This window comes from Perognathus longimembris, chromosome 9 (assembly GCF_023159225.1).
Source record: "Perognathus longimembris pacificus isolate PPM17 chromosome 9, ASM2315922v1, whole genome shotgun sequence".
Classification (NCBI taxonomy): domain Eukaryota; kingdom Metazoa; phylum Chordata; class Mammalia; order Rodentia; family Heteromyidae; genus Perognathus; species Perognathus longimembris.
Genome location: NC_063169.1, coordinates 1905642 through 1930966, shown reverse-complemented (window position 1 = coordinate 1930966; position 25325 = coordinate 1905642).

The window sequence follows — 25325 nt, the reverse complement described above, 5'->3', positions numbered from 1 at the left end:
TGCAGTCACTCTGTGTCCCCGGACCTCGAGGAGCGGGGACGGGGCGCAGGGATTCACCGAGCGCTCCTGGGCCTGGCCCGCATCCCCAGCGTGCTGGGCGTGCCTCTGGGGCACGGGGACACCGGCAGGGCCATGAGCCGTCTTGGGGTGTCCATGGCCCTCGGGGGCGCCCCCCAGCCTGGAGGCTGCGACCTTGGAGCTTCTCCAATAGAGAGGCCAGAACCTCCGTGTCCCAGACAGGGGTACTGGCGGGGATCGGGGCTGGGGTTTGGGCTGGGGCTTGGGTTGCGGTTTGGGCTGGGGTTTGGGTTGCGGTTTGGGCCGGGGTGGGGGCGGGGGCTGGGGGTCCACACGTGACCTGCAGCGCCGCAGGGCACGGACCATTCTCCCGCCCCAGGTCTCATGATGGTCAGAGGCCTGGGACGATGGCTGATGGCTGGGCCTCATATTGCTGACTCCACGGTCATCTCTTGTGTGAGGCCCGGGCTGCCTGTGCGCACAAAGCTGCTGCGCCCTGGGTTCCAGGTTCCATGTTCCATTGTGACCCCCGTGAGGTCACCGCGGGTCCCCTCCCCCCGCAGGCCGGCCCTGTCTTCCCACCCCCCCACCCCGTACTCCACCCCACCACCCCCGTGGTCGCCCTGGCCATCCCCACCGTGGGTGGAGATTCCCCATGGGGCCTGCGTGGGCGCGCAGGGCGGGGGACCCCACATGAGGCACACGTGCGTGCACACTCAGACTCACACACAGATCCACACGGCTCTGCCTGAATGACTGACAAAGTCCACCTCCTGTTAGCCACCCACGTGCACAAGTGGGGGGGGGCGGCTCAAGTAAGAGCCCATCCCTGAGTGACATAAGGTCAGAAACAGCACCCAGACCCGTCCAAGGATCACACGTGTGCACAAGCAGGCGCGCACACGCACACCACACTTAGAGGCTATGCGGAGCAATACAGCTCAGTCCTGGCAGGTTGAGCTCATCAAGTCATGTACAGTTTATCTGGGGAGGGGTTATTCAAACGTCAGTATAACTGCAGCCCAAGGAGACACAACAGAAAGGGTGTGGGCTCTGCCCCCAGGGTCTGCTGTCTCGGGGCCACCTCACTGCTGTTTCCCAGCTTTTAGTTGAACCAAGGCCGTGCTCCCTCCCAGGGCTGGGTCCCCGGATGAGGATCCAGGCTCTCCATCCCTGACGCCCGGTCTGGGGAAACCCACCGCGAAACCCGCTTCCAGAAATACCCCCATCCATTTTGCTTGGCAGATGTAGACATGGACCCTGAGGCTGTAGGGTTTGGAATTCGATTGATAACACCCAATATGATGATTCTCAATACCAAAACCAAAAAGGTTTATCTAAAGAGAGATGACAGCTCCCACAGGCTGTCTCTAACGTTAGAGGAAAAGACTCCTAAGAGCTTGGGGAAAATGTTTGCTATGCTTTTTAAAAAACTCTGATATGGTGGGGGGAGGGGGATGATAAGGACAGAAGGAGTGGCATTGATCAACGTGAATTGTACTCATATATTTCACATTTTTTGCCCCTCATGGGCCTTGAAATCAGGGCCTGAGCACTGTCCCTGGCTTTTGTTTTTTTTTTTTTTTTGCTCAAGGCTAACACTCACTGTACCTCTTGAGCCACAGCGCCACTTCTGGCTTTTTCTATATATGTGGTGCTGAGGAATCAAACCCAGGGCTTTATGTATATGAGGCAAGCACTCTTGCCACTAGGCCATATTCCCAGCCCCATAAGGTGACATTTTTAGTTGAAACTGCTTTGTGTAACTACTTAATGATAATATTAACAAAAACCCTATGATACTCCATAGAAAAATGGGAAGATTTTAAATTTAATAAATTGTTGAGATACATATTAGGCAATGCACTTAAAGTATGTGTGTATGTGTGTGTAAGCAAAAAAGGAAGAAAGGGGAAATTACTTATAGAAGTAGTTAGTAATAGAGATAATATTCTTTGAGGAGTGAATAGCTAATTTTATAGGCAAGAAATAATGCTTGGAGAGAATGATAGAGCTGGCATGGTGGTATGGAGCTAGAAAATTCGAAAAAAAAAATTGAGGAATGCTAAGAAGAATGGGGAGGAGAAAGAGAAGATCCGAAAATAAAACAATTATGTCAACATCTTTCTTTTTAATGTTGGACAAGGATGTTCCTCTTAACAGTTTATTTAAAGTTTCTGGCTTCAAATTCTCTCTTGAACAGGGAGTAGAAAAATAGAAGATATATATCCTCACCCTTCTGAGTCTTTATGGCTTAAAACTTTTAAAACTTACAACACACACACACACACACACACACACACACACGCGTTTAGTAAGAAATTGAACTTGCCATGGTAAAACAGTTGTTTCAATCTTGTATTACTTTTTTCTCACTAAGTTAAGTAAGGGTCCACACATTCTAATGTATAAATTTCCACTCAGAAAATGAGTATTACCTCAGCCTTTGTCACAGTCTCTCTGGAGTAATTACATTTCAGCACCTCTTATGACAGGAAGCAGCAAGGCAAGGCTGAGATGTATTTTGGAGCCTCAGAAGTAAATAATTTAATCTTTCATTATTTCTTTCTCTAGCAGAGTCAAATGTGATCATTCTTCCTTGCTAAAAGACCTGTGATCAGATGATTGGCATTGTAATTTCCCTGATTTTGATATGTATCATTTGTAATTCATACTTAGAAATGGTAGGCTGGAGACTATATTCCTGCCTGTGTGAAAAGATGGTGATCTGAACAGAGACATGTGTACCTATGGAATGCATTTGTTTCCTAGCAATGACAAACCATTTCAGCCCTGAGTGATTACAACTAGAAACTTTAACTTGAAGAACTGGATTACTTTCTTCTTAGCACACCCTGAGACCATGATTCCTCTAGAGGCTTTGGTTTGTTTTGGCTTTGGTGTTTGTTGTTACTGTGCCTTAGGTATCCTTTTGTGTGTGTTTTTTGGAGGGGGAAGGATGAAGCAGTGGCACAAGAACTGCTGTGGCTGTGTTGTGAGTTAGCAGGCCAGGTTCTTGTAGACCTGTTGAAGGTGAGCACCACTAGTGAGTGTGTGCTGTGACAGGCAAGGACAAAGCTCTGGAGGAATGCCCTGTGGAGGCCACGCCGGATCGCGCAGGCAAGCATGTGGCCTGGTGCACGGCTAGGAGGTGGCTATACGGAGCACAACTTGTCCCCTGAGCAGGAGGCTCAGGAAGTGAGTCCTGATTTCTGAGGGGAGAAGGAACCTATGTGGCTGACCATGCCATAATCACAGCTCCCTAACATTCAACAAAGAAACCAAAGTATCTGTTAGAAATAAAAGTGCTCCTTCAGCAAATGGTGTTGAGAAACCCAGCCTTCCTAGGCACAGAAGACAGAAACTGCGTCCCCTAAAGTGAAAACCATCTCAGTGTGGGATGGGCCCTAGGTTCAAGGCCCGGGGGTGCTGGGGGGGGGTGGAGGCACAGACTCCCTGGCAGAGGGAGGGCAGGCACAGACTTGCAGGCCGAGGGGAGAAGCTCTTGACGCACTTGCAGGTGCTCAGCGAGGGTTCATCAAGCTTAAAAGCTTCTGCACAGCCAAAATATGGTTTCTAAGCTAAAATGTCTGAAGCATGGAAAGAAACCACGGCCAGCCATACATCTGACAAGGTTAATTAACCAGGATACACAGCAGCTCAAAAGACTGTAACTTTAAAGAATTAACAAATCAGTTAGTAAGCGTACGAGCAGGCTACTGACATAAAGAAATGTTCAAAGTACCAGAGTGTAAAGGAAATGTAAATCAAAACCACCTTGAGATTCCATCCCCGCACACCAGAAGGACCACCGTCAGCAATGCAGACACTCACAAATGCTGGTGACGCCACATACAAAAGGCACTACCTGGCTGTTAGTGGGAAAGAAAGCTAGTGCCACCACTATGGCTGCCAGAATGGAGACTTCTCACTACACCGTGACCCAGCAAGGACCTTCTGAGCATTTACCCAAATCATTGCAAGTCAGGATGCAGAAATAATTATCAGCTATGTTCATTACTGCTCCACTCACCATAGCAAAGAAAGGCAAACCACCCAGGTGCTCCACAACACAAGAATAGAGTGTTTTAAATGTGGTATGTATACAATGGAATTTTAAATAACTGTTAAAAATGACATTATATCATTTTCAGGGAAACAGATCTGGAAAATATTACATTGATCAAAGTCATTTATATTGACAAAGATAAAAGGATTTTCTCTTATATGAGGATTTTAGACCAAAATAACCTCATATAAGCACACACACGGGGCACATGCTTATATATGCACAATTAATTCACTGAGGTATAATATATGCACCATTAAAACGCTATGGTATAAATATTTTGAACAATTAGCAGGCAATGTACAAAGGTAATATCAGAAAGCTGAAATGGGGTTGTAAGTTGGAGGAGGAGTGGGAGGTGGATGAGTGAGAAAGGGAGCCAGGAACAAATACAAGGACTCTCAGTCCAGGAGGTGGACATGGGAAGCAAGCCTGCGAGGGAAAGACAGCATGAAGGAAGGTGGAAGGGAGACTGGTCAAGAGACTCTGCATACCTAGGTGGTCACCTTAAATTGTAACACCCTTGCACAACATTGGAAGTTCAGGAAATACATAAATAAGCAATTTACATGAAAATACAAAGATAATTTCCTGTATCAAATGGCATATTCTTAGACATGCTGGCAGAAAGCACCGATTGATAGACCTGCAAAGATGCAGGTGGATGATGGAGGGTTACAGTTTAAGTTGTCAAAATGGTAAAAATTAAACTACTTTCTAAGTTGGATCTGCAGTCTTCCTGCCAGAATACATGTCCCGTGGAGGACAGGTTTGTCTGACTTTGTACATTTGTAGAATTGAGGATGAGCAGGGTAATAACTGCACTGAGGTGGTACTGAATGACTCGCAGGGACAATTCCCACCCTCCAGCGTCTACGGATGCCATGTCTTGTTTGCACTAAGAGAGAGGGAAGACAGTTTCCATTGTCACTTCAGTGCAAAACTTACCGGCAGTATGTTCTCAATGAATACAGTTATTTTCACAATGCAACATTATTTTATACAACTTAATATTGAGTTTCACAATGGTCTCAACTGGAAGATAAAAATCTGTGTAGCATTCAAGTATGCTGAGATTACTATGAGCAGACTAGGAGGAAAAGAGGCAATTGGAAGCCTGGGAAGGGAAAATTCCTTTTCTTCCTATATTTGGGTGTCCGAAGAATATATTAACTATATGATAGTCAAACCAAGTTTCTGACAGTAGTGAAGGGGACAGAAGAGATCGGCAGATGGCTCGTAATGTGTCGTTGGAAAATCTACTAAGGGTTTAGATGACTCAGTAATGATAACAAGAAACATGGGCTAATGTTAACCCAGAGCAGCGGTTCTTTAGCGAAGACAATTTTACTTCTTGTAAACACTTGGCCTTGGCTGAAGATATTTTGTGCCTCTTAAGTAAGGGCATCTGACAGAGATGTGTTAAATATCCCCTAATACATGGAATGCGGCTGTACAAAGAAGCACTTTCTGGCATAAGATGTCCACCAGCAAAGGATGAGTAATTGTGTCTCTTTGGAAAATGACAGGAATTAAAATCCCAGTGTTTGTGTGGGAAAGGTTGATTGGAGAGGGCCAGCAGAAAATGCATGATGAACAGAATGATCATGCTTCTCTAGGTCTCAGAAAGAGGCACCTTGGCAGGAGGCCCTGGGAGACCCGCACAGTTTTAAAGTGTCTGGAAAGTAGTATGGCCTGAGACCCAGCAGCAGACACTGTCCCCGACTTTTCAGCTCTTCTTGTGGATTTCCGGATTCAGATTTGCCCAGAGTGCCTCCGGGTGCTGTGGAAGCACTTGCTGAAGAGGCTCTAGCTCCACCGTCTGGTCTATGTGTGCATAGCCCCCCCACCCCCCACTCCCCGCAGGAAGGTATCATCTCTTCCCGTGGGCTTCTCCATCTTCTTGGCTGGAGACACAGCAGGGGTGAGAGATGAAAGTAGGACACCTTTCATCTGGAGTCCAGCTGATCTGCACCATGCCACCCTCGCTATCTGCAACCTCTCACTCACCCATTCTACTCCCTGTGTGCCCAGAAACAGATGGGGAAGCAATAGCTTTGTGGGGACAGTTTACCTCCTTCTCGAGGTGGTATTGAATCAAAATATTTCCTAATATTTTTAAATTAAATCCTGGCTGATACATTTGGGAATGGCTAGTTAGGTGAACCGTTGTAGATCCAGCCCCTGAGACAAACATACACATATGTCCCACCAATATTGGTGATGAAATATTCTCAATCAAATGCTAGTTGGGCTATTATGGAGCCTTCATTTAACTTTTAAAGTGCTGAAGTAAGAGCCCAGGACCTAGCTAATATGGAAAATCTACCTTTCAGTTAAGACGTATGAAGGTGAAGTCACTACAGCTGTGGGAAATGGGACATAAAGACGTCTTTGGGAGGGAAGATGGCACCATCACAACAGGGAGACACCCAACTCGATCCAATCAAATAGTGAGCTGGGAACTCCAACACCCAACTCCCCATCAAGAGACCAGCAGACCCAACAACCAGAACCAACAGAGCAACACAGGAAATGAAAAAGAACAAAGAAAGAAAAAAAAGCCTATAACCTGCATGGAGCCGGAAAATCCCTGGGGTACCCCCCACCAGCCCGAACAGGGCAAGGCTGGAAAGGGGACCCAGCACTGGTACACAGGACCAGGACCACAGACCGTCAGCGACCAGAGAAGCAATGGCCAAAAGGTCATGCCAGGAGTGCAGAGTACAGACAGCTGGAGCTCCATGGATCCCAGATGGAGCTCAGACCAAACGAGACAGATGGCAGCGCAGGACCAGAGGTGCAGGACCAAACGACTGGGAACAGACAACAACAGCAGGGGAACTGGGCGGCACAGACAGGGAGAGCCAGATGGGGAGAGTCGGGACCACCACCATCAAACAACCAATCGCCACACGCCAGCACCCCAGCCCCGAAAAGCTCACAGCAGTGCAGGACACACACACAATCCAAGACCATTAAGTTCCCCATTACCCCCCCACAACAGGAGGCCAGCTCTAGCAGAGACCCAAACCCCACAAAGAAGCTAGAGCTCCCTTCCTCCCCCTTCCTACCCCGAGGGAACAAAAGAGCACCATATCTGATGGCTCTAGGACCCTACAGCCTTAGGGAGGACACGGGAGCTAGCAGAGGCAGAGCAGTGCCCAACAAAGTCACTGGGAAACAACTTAGACAGATATCCCCCAAAGCCCCAGCTGGGGAGCCTGAACCTGTATGCACCAGCCCCCTCCCAGAAGGGACCCGAGGACTGGTAGGCATTTGAACACCATCTGAGGTGCCCTGGTCCACGCAGAATTTTTGAAGAACAGTTGTAAGCTTGCTGGTGTGCAATACCAGCCCAGCAGGGTCACCTGGGCCCGAGCACATTCCCCCTCTCACAGCAGGGCCACAGAGAGTCTGTGGGCACCAGCCCATGCCCAGACACTGGAACCTGCGAGGGCACAAGCACCCTCCAACAATCCAGGGCAGTGCACCCCCAAAAGAAGCACTAGAGAGCACAGGCATGTGCCCCCAAGAGGACCAACGTGGGTCAGCGTGCTAGCCCTCCAGCAGGAGGATCTCCTGCTCAACCCCTCCCAGGAGCACACAAGTGGACAAGCTGCCCCCTCAGCAGCAACACCCGCTCTGATAGGCGCACTCCACATAGGTGGGCAGGGCCCCTCAGCAGCAACACCCACTGTGATAGGTGCACTCCAAACAGGTGCGGCAAGCCGCCCCTTAGCAACAATTCTCAATCTGAGAGGTGAGCTCTCTTGACCCACAACAACTAGTGGGGAAAGAATCAAAGAGAAAAGTCTCCACCACGCTGAATCAGCAAACCGCGAGCCCCCAACAGAGGCCCACAAGGGGTCAGCACAACACAGCGGCAGAGCACAGTCCTGCTGAGAAAGACACAGAACCGACCCACCCTTAACTGCCATGAGGGTGACCACCTGAGCAACAACTGAGACGGTCATGCTCACCCACAGGGGAGTAAGGTTCAACAGCCAAACTCAAACCCGGAGCCAGTATACAAACAAGTCCCCACTGACAGACCAGAGGGAACCAGCACAAAGCCAAGCCAAGGTCACCACCTACAGGCTCCTGAAAGTGTAAAAACTTCAGCTGCGTAAATCACAAAGAAATATTACAAATTTCATGAGAGGTCAAGAAAAAAAGTAGTACGACCAAGGAGGAGATGAAGATTAAAAAAAAGAAAAAACTGAGACTAAGATAGCAGAAATTATTGAAAGCCCAGGAACGAATTCAGAAAACAATTCAGGAGCTTAGAATGGAAGTCTTGAAGGACCTTCAGGAAGTCAAGAAAGAAATGAAAGCCACAACAGATACAGTCTACTCCTTCTTTAAAGAAGACCTTCACATCCTGAGGTACAAAATGCATGAAAAAGTAGATTAAAAACACAACTCATTAAAAGAAGAAATTACCACAATGAGAGCTGATATGGCAACCGTACACATCTCACTCGCCTCAATGCAAACCACACTTGACGCCACCTCACAAAGAATTGATCATCTTGAATCTCGAATCTCTCTTTTGGAAGACAATGCAGCTGATAAGGACCAGAAGATTACCCCATCCCAAGAAACTGTCAAACTCCAGGGCAGACTAATCCAGGAGATAGTGGACAGGCAGAACATATATAATCTGCATATAATTGAAATAGATGAAGTAGTGGAGTGCCAGAGCAGAGTAACACAACACATATTCAATAGAATTATGCAGAGAACGTCCCCAATCTCACAAGGGAAAACCTCACCCAAATAACAGAAGCATATAGGTCACCTGACAGACCAGACCCTAGAAAATCGTCCCCTAGACACATAATTATCAAGGGCTCAGATCTCAAGAATAAGGAGCAAATTTTGAACACAGCCAAAACAAAGAAAGAACTATATTAAAATGGAAAAAAAGATCAGAATCACGGCAGAACTCTCCACAAAAACAACAAACCAAGAGCCTGCAAGAACAAAATCCAAGTTCTTCAGGCCAACAACTGCCAACCCAGAATTAGATACCCAACAAAATTAGAATTTACCTTTGAGGGAAAAACCAGATCTTTCCATAGCAAAGAAGAACTAAAGGATTATGTGAATAAAACAGCCAGCCTTACAGCAAACTCTAAGAGGGGAACCCCACCCAACAGAAAAAGTACAGGACACCCAGACATAAAAAGAAAGAATATGCAATAGCCAGAGCCCAACAGGAAGAGCAGCTCAATAAAGACAAGAAAGAAGGGAGAGGAAAAACAGGCTAACAGGAAAATGGAAGGAAAAAAAAACACACATATCCATGATCTCTTTGAATATAAATGGTATAAATTCTCCAATAAAGAGGAGCAGACTTGCAGAGTGGATCTGTAAACAAAAAATTGCTATCTTTTGTCTTCAAGAGCCCCATCTTACAGCAAGGGACAAAAACAGGCTCTGACTGAAAGGATGGAGCAAGATCTTCCAAGCAAATGCACCTACCAAAAATGCAGGGGTAGCCATCCTGATTTCAGACAAGCTAGACTTCTCATTAAAATCAGTTCAAAAAGATAAAGAAGGGCACTACATTGTAATACAAGGAAAAAATCGAGAATCAAGATACCACGGTGATAAATTTATACTCACAGAACAAAAGAGGCCCTAAATATGTCAAACAAATTCCCTCAGAACTACAGAACAAGATAGACCCAAATACAATCATAGTAGGAGATTTTAATACTCCCCTCTCTCCAAGAGACAGATCCAACCCACAGAGGATTAGCAAGGGAGCAGAAGACCTAAGTAACACCATATCCCACATGGATCTGACATATCTGTACAGAGTTTTTCACCCTACAGAGACCCAATACACATTCTTCTCAGCAGCACATGGAACATACTCCAAAATAGATCATGTCATAGTCCACATAAAGAACCTCAGCACATACAAGAGTATTGACGTTATTCCATGTATTTTATCTGATCACAGTGGAATCAAGGTAACCCTCAATAACAAAGGATACCACAGAGGCTATACAAATACTTGGAGGCTAAACCCCTCACTGTTATCTAACACTTGGGCCACAGAGAAAATTAAGGACGAAATTAATGAATTCATAAGCCACAATGACAATGAAAATACATCACAAAGAAACCTATGGGATACAGCTAAGGCAGTACTGAAGGGCAAGATCATTGCCCTCAGCACTCACATTCAAAGAATGGAATCAGAACAGCTAAGTAACCTCATGATGCAGCTAAAATGTCTGGAGAAATAAGAAAAACTTGAATCCAAAACAACTAGGAGGTGAGAGATCACAAAGATTAAAGAAGAGATAAATATGATTGAATATAGAAAGACCATTCAACAAATAAATAAAACTAAAAGCTCATTCTTTGAGAAAATAAATAAAATGGACAGAACCCTCGCAGGATTTACAAAAAAAAAAAAAAGAGAGAGAGAGAGAGAAGAGACTCATATTCGTAAGATCAGGGACTCCACCGGAAAAATTACAGCAAATACACAGGACATTCAAACAATCATAAGGACCTATTTCCAGAACCTCTACTCGATAAAGAACGATAATTTTACAGAAATGGATCAATTCTTAGAGAAGTATAAACTGCCCAAACTGAATCAAGAAGAAGTAAATCAACTAAATAAACCAATAACTTACAGCGAGATACAGGAGGTAATCAAGAGCTTCCCAACAAAGAAAAGCCCAGGCCCGGATGGATTCACCAATAAATTCTGTAAAACCTTCAGTGAGGGGCTGGGGATATGGCCTAGTGGCAACAGTACTTGCCTCGTATACATGAGGCCCTGGGTTCAATTCTCCAGCACCACATATACAGAAAACGGCCAGAAGTGGCGCTGTGGCTCAAGTGGCAGAGTGCTAGCCTTGAGCAAAAAGAAGCCAGGGACAGTGCTCAGGCCCTGAGTCCAAGCCCCAGGACTGGCAAAAAAAAAAAAAGTCTTTAGTGAGGAGCTAATACCAATAGTCTTCAAACTCTTCCGTGAGATAGAAACAGAGGGAGAAATCCCAAACTCATTCTATGAAGCTAATATTATACTCTTTCCCAAACCAGGCAAAGACCCAACAAAAAAAGAGAACTACAGACCAATATCACTAAGGAACACAGACGCAAATCTCCTCAATAAAATATTATCTAAGAGGATCCAGAAAGTGATCAATAAAATTATATATTATGGGGCTGGGGATATGGCCTAGTGGCAAGAGTGCTTGCCACTAGGCAAGCCTTTTAGGGGCAAAAAGCCTTTGACAAAATACAATACCCATACATGTTAAAAGCCCTGGAGAGAACAGGAATAGAGGGAACATTCTGTAAGACAATAAAAGCCAGGGCTGGGAATATGGCCTAGTAGCAAGAGTGCTTGCCTCCTATACAAGAAGCCCTGGGTTCAATTCCCCAGCACCACATATACAGAAAATGGCCAGAAGTGGCACTGTGGCTCAAGTGGCAGAGTGCTATTCTTGAGCAAAAAGAAGCCAGAGATAGTGCTCAGGCCCAGAGCCCAAGGCCCAGGATTTGCCAGAAAAAAAAAAAAAACAAAAAAAACAATAAAAGCCATATACAACAGACCAACTGCTGATATCATATTAAATGGGGAGAAACTAAAATCATTCCCCCTAAACTCAGGAACAAGACAAGATGCCCACTGTCCCCACTTCTGTTCAACATAGTGCCGGAATCCCTAGCCATAGCAATAAGGCAAGAGGAGGACATCAAAGGGATCCACATCGGCAAGGAAGAAATCAAGTTATCCCTATTCACAGACGACATGATCTTATATCTGAAGGACCCCAAAAAATCAGTCCCCAACCTCCTAGACCTAATAAACCATTTTGGCAAAGTAGCAGGATACAAAATCAACCCACAAAAATCAGCAGCTTTTCTGTACACCACCAAGGTACAAGCAGAAAAGGAAATTATGGAAATAATACCATTTACAATAGCTAAAAAAAGAATAAGTTACCTAGGGATTAACCTAACTAAAGATGTGAATGACCTGTTTAATGAGAAATATAAAAATCTAAAAAGAGAAATCAAAGAGGACACAAGAAGATGGAAAGACCTCCCATGCTCATGGATAGGCAGAATCAATATAGTGACAATGGCCATATTGCCCAAATTGTTATACAAATTCAATGCCATCCCCATCAAGGTCCCAGCTACATTCTTCAATAAAATAGAGAAAACAACCCATAAATTCATATGGAACAGCAAAAGACCTAGAAGAGCCAAAGCAATTCTAGGCAAAAAAAAAAAAAGCAGTGCAGGAGGTATCACAATACCAGATTTCAAGCTCTATTATAACAAGCCATCATAACAAAACAGCCTGGTATTGGCATAAAAACAGACCTGAAGACCAATGGAATAGTATAGAAAACCCAGAAATAAAACCGCACTCTTACAGTCAACTGATATTTTACAAAGGAGCTAAAGACATACAATGGAATAAACATAGCCCCTTCAACTACCTGTGCTGGGAAAACTGGGCAGCCATATGTAGAAAACTCAAACTAGACCCTAGCCTATCACCATGCACCAAGATCAACTCAAAATTGGTCAAGGACCTCAACATCAGACCTGAATCCTTGAAACTACTGACGGACAGAGTAGGAAAGACGCTAGAACTTATAGGCACAGGAAGAAACTTCCTGAATATAGTCCCAGGGGCACAACAGATCTTGGCCAACACAGCAAGAGACAAAGGCCTAATATCCATCATCTACAGAGAACTCAAAAAACTAACCCACTCCAAACCCAGTAAACCAATTATTAAATGGGCAAAGGCGCTAAAGAGAGACTTCACAAGAGAAGAGATAAAACTGGCAAAGAAACATATAAGGAAATGTTCAATATCCCTGGCAGTAAAGGAAATGCAAATAAAACAACCCTGAGATACCACCTCACCCCAGTTAGAATGGCCTATACTCTGAACTCAGGCAACAACAAATGCTGGAGGGGGTGCGGGGGAAAGAGGAACCCTTCTCCACTGTTGGTGGGAGTGCAAATTAGTACAACCACTTTGGAGAACAGTATGGGGTTCCTCAAAAAGCTCAGCATAGACCTACCCTATGACCCCTCCATACCACTCCTAGGCATCTATCCTGAACAACAGGTCCCAAGATATCAAAAAGACATTTGCACTTCCATGTTTATCGCTGCACAATTCACAATAGCCAAAATATGGAAACAACCCAGATGCCTCTCTACAGATGAATGGATCCAAAAAATGTGGTACCGATACACAATGGAATACTACATAGCGATTAGAAATGGTGAAATATTGGTATTCGCAGGGAAATGGTCTAAACTTGAACAAATAATTTTGAGAGAGACAAGCCTAGAGCACAGAGAACAAAGGGCCAAGATATCCTTGATATATGACTGTTAGGGTGGCGGGTGGGGGGGTGGAGACAGTAGAGACCAGGTCCATGAAACAAAAAACATCTTGTCAAATTGTATTTCTACAGGTTTGGGTCAGCGACCTTACTTATGTATCTAAAACCAAACAATGACTAAACAAAAAGTTCTAAAATAGACCTCTCAGTGAATCACAATAGCTCAACAGCTAGATATGTATAATCATATAAGACAAGGACAAGCAAACTCTATTGTTGACGTTATATTTAAAGTCTTAGGTGAATTTCCTTTGGCATATGGCACATGGCTACTGTATATGATTTTGGTACACTGGGTATTGTGTATATGCCTACCTGATCTAGAGAAGGAAAAGAAAAACGAAGCTGTATGATATCACAAGAAATGTATACACTGCCCTATTATGTAACTGTACCCCTTTTGCACAACACCTTGTCAACAAAATTTAATTTAAAAAAAAGACGTCTTTGGGGTTGAATAAGCCATGCCCAGGCTTAGTCGCGTGGTTGGCTGCGTGGGGCTGGCTGACTCCTGGTAAGGCAGACCGGCCATCTTACCATCCGGACAGGAACAGATGACCTCACAATTTTTAAACTGGGGTTAGTTTATATTGATTTACACCCTGGCAGAACTTTTAAATTTTATTCAAAAATATGTTTCTCACGGAGTATGTGAAATGCTCATTTTGATGGGCTACTTTGTAATGAATATTGACAAAATTTCACTGTATCAGTGGATCCAGTAAGCGTACTGTCATATGAAATAATACCCATGTAGGTCCGTGAATCGTTACACTTTTCAAAATGTGTGTCATATTTTTCATGTTTTATGGAATTTCACTGGGTACAGAGAGCCATTAAGAAGATATCACTACATTTTTAAAGATTTTGTGTATCCTGGCTTTTAGGATTGCAGTAAACATTGGCAGGCTCGTGTCACTTACAGGTTGACAACAGATGCAGAGAAAATCATTGTGAGAAGGTGAATGAAAAAAAGGGATGGCTGCCCTCCTCTAAGCCAGTGGCATGAGGGGGAGCACACATGCTCTATATACGTATTTATGGCTAAGTTCCCAAGCTTGCGGGATAGCCTGTGCTGTAAGAAGCTATTCGTATTTCTGCTTCATTTCATGATGTCTTCTACTCTCACCCCAATCTCCGGAAGGCTACCCACTCCCCTAGTTTCCCTCCTGGAAGCCCCATAGGGCTCTTCATCAATGGTCCCGTCTGACAAAATTCTTATTGCCACAACTGATGACCCCTCAAATCTGCACCTTCTGTTATTGAAAGAAAATCCCAAGGCCAGGGCATGTGGGCTGCTGACTACATCTTAGGGGTGGAGGATTTGTAACACCTGTTTTAAAGGGAAGAGTAGACACAAAGTTTTGATTTGTGGCTGCTTTCCAAATGACAAAAAACAGAGATTAGCAAAACAAAAACATTGGAAAATAAAGAGAAAATTAAATAAGCAAGTATAATACATGAAAATTTCTAAACACAGTGTTTCTGTTGTCTCACCATGAAAAGAATTCACTTCGATGTTATTTTGGGTCTCTGTAAAGATGATGTACAGAGGGGTTACAGTTACTTGAGTCAAGTATTGGGCACATTTCTTTTTAAACAGTGTCACCCTCTTCCTCATTTTCTCCCCAGTGTTTTCCCTCTCCACCCCTCTCCCCACCCACCAAGTTGTAGAGTTTGTTTCTAACATAGTGTCTGGTGAGTATCAGTGCTGAATTAGTTCACCCTTTGTGCCACTATTTCTGTGCTTCCCCTTCTTCTCCCCAAGTCAGATAAACTTACATGCAAGACAAAGGGTACAGAAATTTTAAAAAAAATGAATGGAAAAAGAGAAAAAAAAACAGAAGAAAAAACTGCAAATAGCACAATTAATAAAACCTCTTGTTACCATTTCTTGGAGTTCATTTCAATAAGCATCATTTTATATGATCATATGTACATAGTTACTGAGCCCTTGTGAATTTCTCCTAAGAATATTCTCGTTGGTCTCACTGTGTGAATCTTTTATTTATTTATTTATTTTTTTGCCAGTCCTGGGCCTTGGACTCAGGGCCTGAGCACTGTCCCTGGCTTCTTTTTGCTCAAGGCTAGCACTCTGCCACTTGAGCCACAGCACCACTTCTGGCCATTTTCTGTATATGTGGTGCTGGGGAATCGAACCCAGGGCCTCATGTATATGAGGCAGGCACTCTTGCCACTAGGCCATATCCCCAGCCCTCACTGTGTGAATCTTTAGAGTCCTGGTTTTTTGTGTTTTTTGTTTTTTGTTTTTTTTGTCTTTTATCATCCATTGAGCTTACTTGTAGAGTTATATCATTGTGCTTCTTTTAATACACATTTAACTGAAGCAATGCAAGTCTGAAGTCATAATGGACATGAAACACAGAAAAGAAAGTTCTGAACCTTATCATTAAGGTTCATACATGTAGTAACATCCAAAAAATTCATGAAAAGGTAAGATAATTCTTTAGATGCATTGGACTCACACCACACGTGTGTGAGAATGTAATTTATTTTGTCCAAAATGGCATATAGTTATTATACACATTTTGGTGAGAAATGTGTTGCAATAATATTGTATGTGTTCCTAAATTTTATACAACCTTTTCTGGTGCTGCTCCTAGGGCATAATCTCAGGTCTGGATCCTGTACCTGACCATCTTTGCTCAAGGTTGGTCCTCTACCACTTGAGTCACAGCTCCACTTTTGTCTTGTGGTGGTGAACTGGAGGTAGGAGGCTCACGGACTTTCCTGCCTGGCCAGGCTTCAAATGGAGATCATCAAATCCCAGTCTCATTTGCAGCAAGGGTTACAGGCATGAGCCACCAACGCTCTGCCGGAAACTTTTAAAATCACATAGTTGTAACACAATCAATTTCCATCTAAGCTCATCATCTCATTTGTTTTGTCTGAATTTTAGGAAAGTTATTTTTGCTTTAGATTTATCTGAGTTTTATCTCAGAAAAGAAATGAAATATCAAAGAAAACTAATTATGCATTTTTCTGTCAAAAATTTTATATTCACAGATTTGGAATAATTATTGGAGACACTTAGACACAATGAAGAAAAATTATATGTTTTCAATGAGAAAGAGTCCTAGAATGATATTTTGTAAATGAATTGCTTTAGGCAAAGTCTCAGCCCCAATTAGGCATTTCAAGGAATTCATTAAATTCAATTAATATTTATTGAATTTGTTATACATTTATAATACCTCTAAGAATAATATAAAATTCATCAAAGGGAACCAAAAGATTTTGTCCCCGAAAGTAGTTCAAAATACAGTTAGATGTCCTAAAAACTCACCATTAGTGTATGGTTCAAATGCCTGGGCTATCCATTTACAAATTCAAGTGTTTCAAGGTTTCTTATGTACTCTGTCATTGTGAGACTTCTCCTATTTCCTATTTACAACCTAATGGCGACTCCCACAAGTCAGGATCCTGGACTCAAGTTTTGTTAGCATGGAAACCTCGCCACCATCTCTCTTTCCATGGTTGCTGCCCATATCAAGACGATGTTTGCGCTCAGCAAGTTCTGTCAAAAGTGTTCCCAACAACCCGGAGCATGGACAAAGGAGTTTGGCTAATTGTTTAAGTTAAGCATGTGATCTGCATTATTAGATGAATACAGTGAGATTGCTTTAGGAAGAAAATAACGTCAAAGTTATTTCCATGAGAGAACAAAGAAACAACAGACGTTTTCTTAAATGTTTCCCATTTTCCAATTGTGTTCGTCCTGTTTTCTTTTTAAACTTTTGTGTGTTTGTTGTTGGTATCAAAGTTTGAATGAGATGGCCTCTGATTTTCCGTGAACTTGCTTGCTCATGGCTGGTGCTCTTCCATTGAACCACTCCCCCAGTGTGGCTTTTGGCTGGTTTATTTGAGATGGTATACTTTGTGCCTGGATTGCCTTCTGAGCCACAGATCAGTATCAAAATACAGCACCGTATTTAACTGCTCTGTATAATTTTTGAGGCATTATTACTGCCCCTGACAATGTATGGATATATTTACAAATTTCCTTTTCTTTCACAAACTTTCCGCTTTCAAATAACAAAACTAGTTATGCTTTAGGATGTGACTTCGTTTCAGTGTTTCTGATAATTTTCATGATCACATTGAAGCTATGGGTTTTTTATTTTATTTTTTTGACAAATACAACAGAGATATATCCACACAACATTGCTAGAGATGATAAAGTTAAGTATGTTTCTCCACATAAACTTAGAATTTGTTTCAATGACACTTCCTTCAGAAGAGAATCATTAGCTCATCTCAAACTCTACTAGACGAGGAGGACAATTCATCTCAGTGGGAGGTCTTTTACCTAATTAATTTCAATTTTCTTCCACTTGCACAACCATTAAGGTGATTTTGTTTTTCAGATGACGATTCCATTTGATAAGCCCGACCGTGTGTTTGTTGTTTGGCTTTGGCCGGTCTTGGTTCCCTCTGCTTGCTGTTGCCCTGGTTTATATCAGATTCGTGACTGCACGCCTCTTTTCTGTCGTGGCTTGATCCTGTCCTCGGCTGTTGGGCTGCGTTCAGGTTGGGATGATGGAGGTTCTTTGGTGACTTGCGTGCTGGGTGAGGGCGTCTTGGTCCTCTGGATCCTGTCGGGGTGGGGCGGGAGCCTCTGAGGACGCGGCCACGGGTGGGTGGCCGTGGGCCTGGGGGCTCGGGGGTGCGGCGCCCGGCCTGCCCTGGTGGAGCTCCCACTGTCCCGGCCTCGCCCTCCCGCTCGGGACTCCTGACCCCCTGCTTCAGTGAGGCCTTTCGGGATTTTCTACCACACGGCTTCCAGAACACACCGACGTGAAGAGGTGCGGCTGCCTTCCTGGAGTTGCACACTTTGGCTTCCACATCACTTCCCTGGATTAACTCTCTGCAGGATTGACAGCCTGCTGCATGGAGTCACCATGCGCCTCTCGTGTTCTGAGTGTGATTGTGTGTTCTGTGTCCTCAGGATCATTTTTCACTTCTCCTCCTAATGCCCTGCATGCTCCCTTGGGCCAGCCTTCCCGTACCACAGATGTCACAAAATTCTTCAACTTCCTTCTGCCAGCAGACCCCATGCTCATCAGAAAATACCTGTGTGTGTGTGTGATGTCTAATTTTGTGCTATGTGGCATATGGGTGTACGTATGTGTTGCTGCAGGGGCGCAGGTACGTGTGCGTGTGTGTTGTGTGTGAAGTCCACAGTCATGGTGTGTGAACCGCGCCCGTGGTCCCTGAGCCCCCCTCTCCAGTGGCCGTGAGCTAGCGTCACCCTTATGCGCGGGTTGTGTCCAGGTTTGTCTTGCGTATCATCAGTGCTTGGGAACTGTGTGTGGAATATTTGCAGTCGACTGTTTTCAGTGCCTAGGCTGGACCATTCCTCCCCCACCTAATGAACTCGAGAGTCAAGGGCCAAAATACACCACCCAGGCCTCGCTCTCAGAACTTCACACTGGTTCAAATGGTGATAGTTCACCATGCTGTTGGATATTTGAATGGACAGTATGTAGCTCATAGTGAATAGGAAGGAGAGTTTTAAGAGGAAACAGCACAAATGCAATGCTCTCCCTCAGCTTTAACAGTTTTGCTTGAACAAGTATTTTTGTGTAGTATAAACCCTCACTTAGCATCCAGAGTTGAGCGCTTGTGATTTTTACCTTGAATAGATGCTGTGTTGTAGACTGGAAATAATGGAGACTAACTTCAGATGTATGGACATTAAAATCATAGCTACTTATGTTCAGCCAATGTGGAAAACCTGTTTGGGGATATCATATGAGAGGAGATTCTATGGCAAATTGATTAACTTGATACAAAAGTAGAACATTGTGTACACCCATATCCCTCCGCAGGGGGCAAAGTTTAAGAATGCACGATTCTAGGAAGAGGATGTTGTCATAAAAGGTCTCTGTTGGAGTTGAAATCTGTTTTCTTACTAAGATAATATAACTCACATGCAATTCTAATAAATATTTTTCAGTTCCTAATGTCTAAACTAATTCTGAGTTAGAGGTTTGTATCAAGTGGTATCATACTTGCCTATAAAGCTTAGTGCTCTGAATTTAAACTCCTGTACCCTTAAAAAAAATCTAAGCTATACATAGTAGAGATGACATTCTGTTATTTCATATTTTGAAGCTTTTCTAGGCAATGCACTTTATTCCTGGTATTGAGACTGAGCGCAGCACCTTAAACAGGCTTGCCGAAGCTCTGTCATTGAGCTGGCATTTCTTTTGCTTTAAGTTTGTTTGTTTGTTTAAATGGTTTTAAAGAGTGAGCCTCACGCCAGCTTTCCCCAAGCCTGGCTGAAGCGTGGCCCGTCCTCCCTCTACCTCGCTAGTAACTTTAATTACAGGCATGTGTTCCCACTCCTCTCTTCCTTGGAGCAGGGGTATTTCTGAGTGTGTCTGGACAATGCTGGGCTGCCTGTGGAATGCCATTGTCTTGTCTCTGCCTGCTGGGTAGGTAGGAATCACATGTCCATCGTGTTATACCTAGGATAGTACCGGGGCTTTCACTTCGGGGCCTTGAGTTTGCTGAGCCAGTGCTGTACAACCTGAGCCATGCCTCTGGCTCTTTATTTGGCGGCATGTTTGGAGCAGGCACCAAGCTAGAGTTCCATGGTGTGTCTGCACCCTGGGCGTGCTTCTGCCTGTACCTGGCAGGCCTCGGTGAGCCACAGCTGCCTTCTCTCCAATCTCCATGTATCGTTTAACCCTCATGTTCTAAGATCTCAGTGTTAAAAAAAATCTTGATCCATAAAAAACCATTTTGAATTGACTGCAGCCCAAATAAACTGTTTTTGTCAACGTGAACTTACATTTTTCTTTATGGAATCATACAAGTATCCTGAACCTTTAAAAATATTTAATACATTTACTGTTTCATAATATTTGTCTGTTGTGTCCACTTATATGCCTTGTTTCACTCAAAACGTCATCGTTGTAATTCTTTTGGAAGCAACAGTAAGCTTTCCTTACCCATCACAATGTGTCGAGATGATAGAAGTGCCCCAAGACCATTGCTCAGATCTCTGCTCCTTTGCTGTGTGTATACACCTGCCACTTTGTTTCCTTTGAATGGTTTGTCTGAAGAACCTTTGACAGAACTCTTCACACAAGGGGAGGTTGTACGATTTGGGACCAGGTTTGCTCAGTGTCCAGGACATGAAGATGACATCTCCCTTAGATATGTCTGGCTGCCTTTTTCTGAACATTCTAGAAAATTATGTGGGCGTGACCTGCCACATGCCACCTGGCACTGTGAGGACTGGGAGTTGGGCAACCAACAGGACAGGGACCCTTCTCCTCCCCAAGGCCACTGGAGAGCAGTTGACCCCCTTTGTCTCCCACCCAGGAATCTCAATTATTTGGCCAATATCCATTAAAAAAAAGGAAATGCAGTTTGTTTGCTGCCTTATTGCAACAATCAAAGAAAGAGGAGCGGTGGCGGGCTCCTTCTTCCATTCTGTGGACGGCTCACTGTCTTTGCAGCATTTCAGAGATGTCTGGGTGCTTGCTGTCCTTGAGCATTTCTTTGCTCAAGCCTGACACCTGACCACTTGAACCACAGCTCCACTTCAGGATTTTTGCCATTTAGTTAGAGGTCGGAGTCTCGTGGACTTTCTTGCTCTTCCTTGCTGGCACAGAACAGGGAACCTCACTGATCTCAGCCTTCCGAGTAGCTAGGATTGCAGGCGTGAGCCACCAATGCCCAGATCAAAGGGTTTTTTCAAAGTCTCTCCAAGCATTTATTTATTTATTTACTTGTTATGACAAGGCTGATCATCCAATGACCTATATTCTTGGCTCTGCCTGGCAAAGTTCAAACAATGCCTCTTCATTTTCAAAATCATTTCCTTATACTGTCAATGGATTAGTTATAACTAGTTAGTTATAACATAATATAATCACAGTCTCTCCTGTGTCATGTGACCAAATCTCCATACTTACAAACACTGTGTTTCGGGCAGTCTCAATCTTCATTGGATTCTGCATCCCTTGTTTCTATACAGACAGCTCATTAGACCAAGCCATAGTATAAGCTCACATCTGTTTTGTTTAAGACAGGATCTCTCTTGTATCCCATGCTTCCCATCTTGGCCTGAGTTCTGGGATTGTAGGCATATGCTGCTACTTTAAATCCCAACAAACTAAACATCTCCACAAATGCCAGTGAATGTGGACTTTATACAGTCATGCTCTGAGATGTTTCATAATTCATTTGTAGTCATTGTCATGTGCTGCTCCTATTTATTGTTTTAGAAAAAAAGATATTTTGATCTATAAACACACAATATTTTACATTAGATTAAAAAAATCCCCCCAAATAAGTATTATTATGTACCCAGGTTATGACAGATGCTGACCTATTTGGTCACATCTCCAGTGTCCACAATAGGTGAGCAAACATTCAGAATCTTAGAACAGGATGGTGGTAGTAGTGAGTACCATGGCTTTTATGTTTTTGTATAAAAGCACTTCTCAGTCGTTATAGCCAGGAAGTGGTAGATTTGGGCCTGCTGCAGGAATCTCTACCCAGGGTTTACTTCCATGTAGCCAAGTCCTTGAATGCTAACATAGTTTGTCTGAAACTACCCAGAGCAAATTTATAACATAATAATATTCATTTTAGTGTGTGTGTGTATATATACACAAATATATATATACATATATGTGTATATATATACACACACACATATATACAGATAATCTTAAATAAGATGATAGATGCTTTGAAAATTGTCAGAACTGTGTCATAATGAAAAACATAACCAAGGAAACTACTAATAAAATTGCCATCCTCTCAATAATGTGAAATATTACTAACCTAGGGGAAAAATAACAAAACAAAAATACCTAAGTCATCTCTTATAAGTAGATTTGGAAAGAGTGATAGAGGCCTTAAATGATACAAAACATTTTATATTGATTACACTTGAATGTAGTTTGAAATGAAAATTAGTCTTTTGTTCCAGAAGGCAACCAAAATAATTTTGAAGAGTTTGCTTTTTATCTAATTTATTTCTTTGAAATAAGGAAGTGCTTAGGAGGACAATAGGCATGGATATTATAACTGGATTACAACTAGCATACAGAATTAATTAAGTGATTAATATTTTATAATATAAAAAAATTCCAAGTATTTAAAAAAACTCTAAAAACAAATTGACATTTCATTTAATGATATGTACCACATAACACTCTGACTTGTGGCTATTAAGTTGTAAATATGAAGACTGTCATGGCCTATACTGTTGATAGCAGAGTATTTGATTTTTATTTCTCTATAATACACCCTCTTTTTACCTTTTATGTAATACCAGTTATTAGAAAAATTAAGAGACATTGTAAATGACTAGAAAGTTTAAAATGAATTAAGTGGAATGGATGTAGTATTTTTACCTCTGGATGTATACTAAGGTTTTAGAATGATTATTGTATAAATATGAAGTGTGCTTTAGTCGTGGTGTTTGTCCCTAACCAGACAGTGAAAGGGCCATGTTATCTCCTATGTATAACAAAGACACTGGGCATTTTTTAGAGAAGAGAAAACATCATACTTAATTGTGAAATGTGCAACAGATGGTGGGACTTATAATCATTCTATCAGACTAATACTGTACTGTCTGCATTTTGGAATCTGCTTTTCCCAAAAGATGATGTTGGGCTAGAGCCACATGGACAGCTGGTGTGTTGCTAATGCAGTTAGTTTGATATACCTCATCTATTAAGTCCTGTACAGTCTCCAGAATAACAGCTGACAAGTACAATCGACCACCTGGGAAAAGGCAACTTCAACAGAAAGACAGAAATTCATCTTCTCTCTTGACGATTACTTGGAGATTCTGAGGATTTCGGTTTGGGGTGGAGTTATTTTTAGCCAGCTTAGGATCCACTTTCAGAAATCCACTTATTTCAGCACAATGATTAAGAGTAATATACAGAGACCTCACAGATGTTTTACCTATTTTAATGTGGTTTGTAAACTAGTTCAAAGGAGATTACACAGATGCCACAATAAACTGTCAATTACATAACCAAGTCTTATCACATAAAAGAAAAAATACTATCCCACAGATGGGTGGCTAATTTGTGGTCATTTGTATAAGTCTTCACAATAACTGAAGAAATTAAAGCTAGTTTACTGGACCACATTTAATGTCCAATAGTTTAATGAGTAAAAGGTTTTTTGAGGTTTCTTCTTCTTCAATAAAAGACAAGAGACTAGAAAAGTCACAGAAAAGATGAACTAAAATCATACATAATGTGGGTAGTCAGAAACTACAGTGGTGACTCAAAGGTCCACTGATAAATCAGTGTGTCATTCACAAAGCTTATGTGAGATTCCTCCATGCTATATTCCTGATTTTGCTGCATTATTTCTACTCAAGTCCTGAAAAAATATAAAATGATTTGTCTTACATTATTTACAAGAGCCAACATATTAAACTTAGAAGCTACTTCAACAAATAACATGGAACTTTTCAATCACATAAGTTGAATCAACTTGAGTGAATTAAAAATAGGTGAAATTTTGAGATGGGTAATGTCCTTTCCAGTGCTGTGCGTGTGCGTGCATGTGTGTGCATGTGCTGGTCCTTGGGCTTGAACTCAGCGCCTGGATTTTGTCCTTGAGCTCATTTTTGCATAAGGCTGATGCTCTATCACTTGAGCCACAGCTCCATTTCCAGATTTTTGATGGTTAATTGGAAATCGGACTCCTCTAGCCTTTCCTGCCTGGGTCAGCTTGAACTGTGATCCTCAGATCTCAGCCAGCTCGCTAGCTAGGATTACAGGTGTGTGCTACCAGTGTCTTACAATTTTTTCCCCATTATATTTTATTAGCTTTTAGTAGTTGTAAAAGGGAGTTACCATAAATCAAAACAGGTTATGAATGAATGCCATGCCTTGTGATCAATGCCGCCACTTCCAACATTCTTGCCCAACCACCCCTCCCCAGCCACCTCCATTCATTCCACGACTCCCCTTCATGCCCCGCCCCAGCCCAAGTACCAGCTTCCTGGTATCAATCTTGTTACACTATGAGTTTTCTAAGGAATTACACCATTTGAATTCTCTCACTGGCATGGATCATATTTCAGTTAATCCGATTTTGCACACTTGCATACAACCCCATGTGCATTTGCTTGCCCCTAGCTTCCCACATGCGAGAGAAAACATGGAACCTCTGTCTCTCTAGGCCTGACTTACTTAACAGAGTTTTCTTCCAGGCCCATCAATTTCTTTGCAAATGATGTGATATCCTTCTCTGTAATGGATAAGTAAGGTTCTATATATTCTTGATCCATTTGGTGCATGGAGGAGCATCTGGGTTGGGTCCAAACCAGGGTCACATTTTTAAATGAATAATAGTACTACAGGAAAATAAACTGTGAAAAAAATCATCACATATTTATTTAGGTGAAAATATAACAGAATCCTGGCGTTGGAACTCATATAAAACAAATAACATGTAATTTTAGTTAATGAAATGTTATTCATGCATGAATGTATTTTCCCTCATTTTCAATAAACTGTGTATAAAGGCATGGAATAAACTATTTTAATCACTATGACTACTTTTTCAATATTTAAATCATATCTAAGTTTACTTATGGAAGTAATATAAATCTAATATTGGCTTAAGGTTATTAATGCAACTAGTTTTCCCACTTCTAAAACAAAATCAATTTCTTTAAAATAATGTTTCATATTTAAGTATCATCACATTACATCTTAATTGAATATGTGACTTGGTATGTAAATAAACAAATTTATACTTACTTCAGTTATTCATTACACTTTGTAATACAATAT